The sequence below is a fragment of the Bison bison genome, unplaced genomic scaffold (genome assembly GCF_000754665.1).
Source record: "Bison bison bison isolate TAMUID 2011002044 unplaced genomic scaffold, Bison_UMD1.0 scf7180017864205, whole genome shotgun sequence".
NCBI lineage: Eukaryota > Metazoa > Chordata > Mammalia > Artiodactyla > Bovidae > Bison > Bison bison.
Genome location: NW_011494777.1, coordinates 3,444,494 through 3,448,077, shown reverse-complemented (window position 1 = coordinate 3,448,077; position 3,584 = coordinate 3,444,494).

The following is a 3,584-nucleotide window of genomic DNA, read 5'->3' as shown; positions in this document are numbered from 1 at the left end:
ACAGAGATCCTAAAAAGTATTGACCGACTTTTACAAAATCTGTCTGTTGCTTTATGATCACAACATGAAGTGGAACCATCATGCATCTGGAGAGGAACTGGTGGTTAGGGCATTCTTAGAACCCAGTCTGCCAGTTTGAAGTGCCAGGGCATTTCTTCTGGTCAAGAGCCGAAGGCTTTCCTTGGGCCTATTGAGAGGATTTCTTTCCACTCCCCTGGCAAAAGCCACACCTTATTGTGTGGTTCCTGCCCTTGTATCATAATTATAATTGAATGGTTGCTAGGTGCAATTTTGCTTTACTGGATTGGTACTCAAATCCTTTTGCAATATTAGCCTGGGCTCTGAACAATTGTTCCAATGAAATGTAAGTCAGAAATAAGCTGTAAACTCTTGCCATGGACTGTGTTCATTCCTGAAGGGCACAAAAGCATACTACCTGCTCTCAGTTATAAAGGACTGGACACAGATAATATACTTCCCTGGTGGCTCAGTGGTAAAGAATCCACCTGCCAATGCAGGAGACATGAGTTCAATCCCTGGGTTGGGAAGACCCCCTGGAAAAGGGAATGGCTACCCACTCCAGTATTCTTGCCTGGAGAATCTCATGGACAGAGGAGCCTGATGGGCTACAGTCCATGGGGTCCCGAAGAGTCGGACACGATTTAGCGACTAAACAACTATATGCTGTACTATGATGAATATACAATATAAATAAATGCTGTCCATCCTCCACCCCCTGTAAAAAGGTAACTATACATATCCCAGGTCTAACGTTTTTAGTTAGAGCATGGGACCTCAGGAAGAAAGAATACCTGTCGCTAGTTATGCCACAAGTGTTGTGTAAGTTTTAATAGAGTGAAAGTACCTGGAGTTCCTTCCCGGAAAGCAGGCATTAACAATGCAGATGAGTAGAAGCATACGCTTCCTAGTGAGCTCCATGCCAGGAGGGGTAATATATGCTAGGAGGAGAGCCAAGGCCTCAGAGAGCAGCCTAATAACTTATTCCGGGATCACCTACCAGTTTTAATGACACACATCTTTCCTTAAGACCTGAGTGTAGCTGGGTTTTCTGTATACACATTGCACATAATCCTCTAAACTCCGAGATGCTCTTGTCCACTGTCAATGTCCTGGAAGGACTTCAGTCGTGCAAAGGGGAGTACTGGGGCTGGGCTTACAACTGTCTTCAATTACAGAGTTTGTCTCTTGAACACCGAGGGTGTGAGCCGTCAGGATGGGTCAGGCTGCCGCACAAGTCACACAGATCCCTCCACTTGGTTGCCGAGCACACGGATGACAGGGCCGACTCACACCCCTGCCGGTTCTAGTGCTTCTCAGAAGGTGCAGCTGGGCTGTTCCCAAAGGCTGAATCAGCCCATGTAGGACTGCTTGAGATGAAAGGAGTTGTTGGAGGAGAAAAAAAAGCAAAAAAGAACATGAGATTCCAGGTGCGAGGAAAACAGGTGGGGCAAGAAGAGAGGCAGAGATAAGATGAAGCGAGACATTATATATTCATAACACGTGAACATCCTGCCCCTGGGGAGATGGTCAACTTTTTTTTATTTTTGCAGGGCTGACTCCCCGAGCTCTAGATGTCTGGAGTCATCATCTTTCTCTTCCATGAGTCGGCTTTCTAGCTAGTTCAGTATTTGTGGGTGAATAAGTGGATTGAATTTAAGAGCTAGTGAATCAGAGAAATAACGGCAGGGGTTTTATTTTTGTGTGAATCTATGCCTGTCTACAGTTTGGTGGGGGCGATTTATTCATCTGTAAGGCATTGCTGCTGCTGCTGCTGCTGCTGCTAAGTCACTTCAGTCGTGTCCGACTCTGTGTGACCCCATAGACGGCAGCCCACCAGGCTCCCCCATCCCTGGGATTCTCCAGGCAAGAACACTGGAGTGGGTTGCCATTTCCTTCTTCAATGCATGAAAGTGAAAAGTGAAAGTGAAGTCGCTCAGTCATGTCTGACTCTTAGTGACTCCATGGACTGCAGCCTACCAGGCTTCTCCGTGCATGGGATTTTCCAGGCAAGAGTACTGGAGTGGGGTGCCATCGCCTTCTCCGAAGGCATTGCTAGTGACCAGTATATCCTTTGAGATATTAGAAGGCCAGCCCAGACTGAAATGGGAATGGGAAAAGGGGGTGAGCTCCTTTATAGCTCATACCAGCAGCTTGCTGTGGAATGCTTGACTTGACGCCACGGTAGGGAGGCCCTAGCAGCTATGTCTTGCTTGGGTATGTCATGACATACGTGAAGACACACAAAATGAGGATAGGTTAGAGGACTCGGCACGTTGCTTCTGCTGTTGGATCATCCATTCAGACGCTGACTGCTCGACCCTTCTGCTGTGTGACTGGCATCTAATAATGCCTGTCTCACCCGTTTCATAGGATTTGGGGGTATTGTGAAACGTCCCCAAGATTAGGTTGGAAGGTAGGTCGGTTAAGGTGGCAGACATGGAATACACTGCCTTGAAAGAAGGGAGTTTATCCCTTGGTGTTCCCCAGAGGAGGAGGCATGCCACGCCATGCAGGGTCCCTTGGGGAAGCACCGGGAAGCAGAAAGAACAGGGAGAAGGTCAGGTCCAGAGGCTTTATGGTGGTTTCCAGGTGAAGGAATGGACAAGGCAGGGGAGGCACGCTTAATCGAATATAGGGTTGGATTGTTTGAATGATTGTGACAGCCTCAGACTCTCCCTGTATCCTCTAGTTGTCCAGTACCTGGCCCTGGGGTGACTCAGGGCAGGGCAAGCACTGCCTTGGTGACAGTTGGGTAGAGAAGGTGGTTAGGGTTGTGGGCTCTTAATGGGTTGGTTTGCATATGAATGGCAGGTTGAAGGCTAGTCCTTTGCTATCTCTAGAAATAGCTAGCCCTGGAGAGTCCAGAATTAGAAAGCCTCCAAGATGTCAAAGCATCATAAAATACAGAATTAAAAAAAAAAACCCTCAAAACATGATTAATATAGGGTGACAATTAATGAGACAATTGCCAAAGGACTTGGCAACATGGAAGCACTTAGTAATCATAAATTATGATTATGTACCAAATTCTCACTTTCCTGTGATGACAACTTGGGGCATGTAAAAAAAAAAATACAAATGAGAGGATTTAATTGCCCCAAGGGCCAATCTAAGCTTTGATTCAGGTCTTACAGACATCTAGATATTTAGGGTGATTTTTAATAGAAAATGCAAATTGGACCCAGTGCAGTTTAATAGCTTCAGAGAACTTAAAGCAGGGAGGTGACATGATGTGATGAACTTTAAGATATCACTTTGTCATGAAGAGAAGGGGTTTCAAGGACACGACGTGGAATCAGGAGTAGAAGAGGGAAGAGATGACGTTGGTGACCATGATGAACAGGGTGATGGAGAAACAGGGAAAGATAAGGAGCGTGCTGTGGAAACCCTGCGGCCAAGGCTCCCCGAGAGTCTAGATGTTGAGACTGAGAAAATAAAAAGGGGGGGTTGAGTTTGAAGTGGCACAATGTCTGGTGATGGGGATGAATCCAGAAGAAATAGGTTTAGGGAGGCAGAAGTTGGAAGAGTGAGTAAAATGCTGTATGAGACAGTCGGATGGAGCC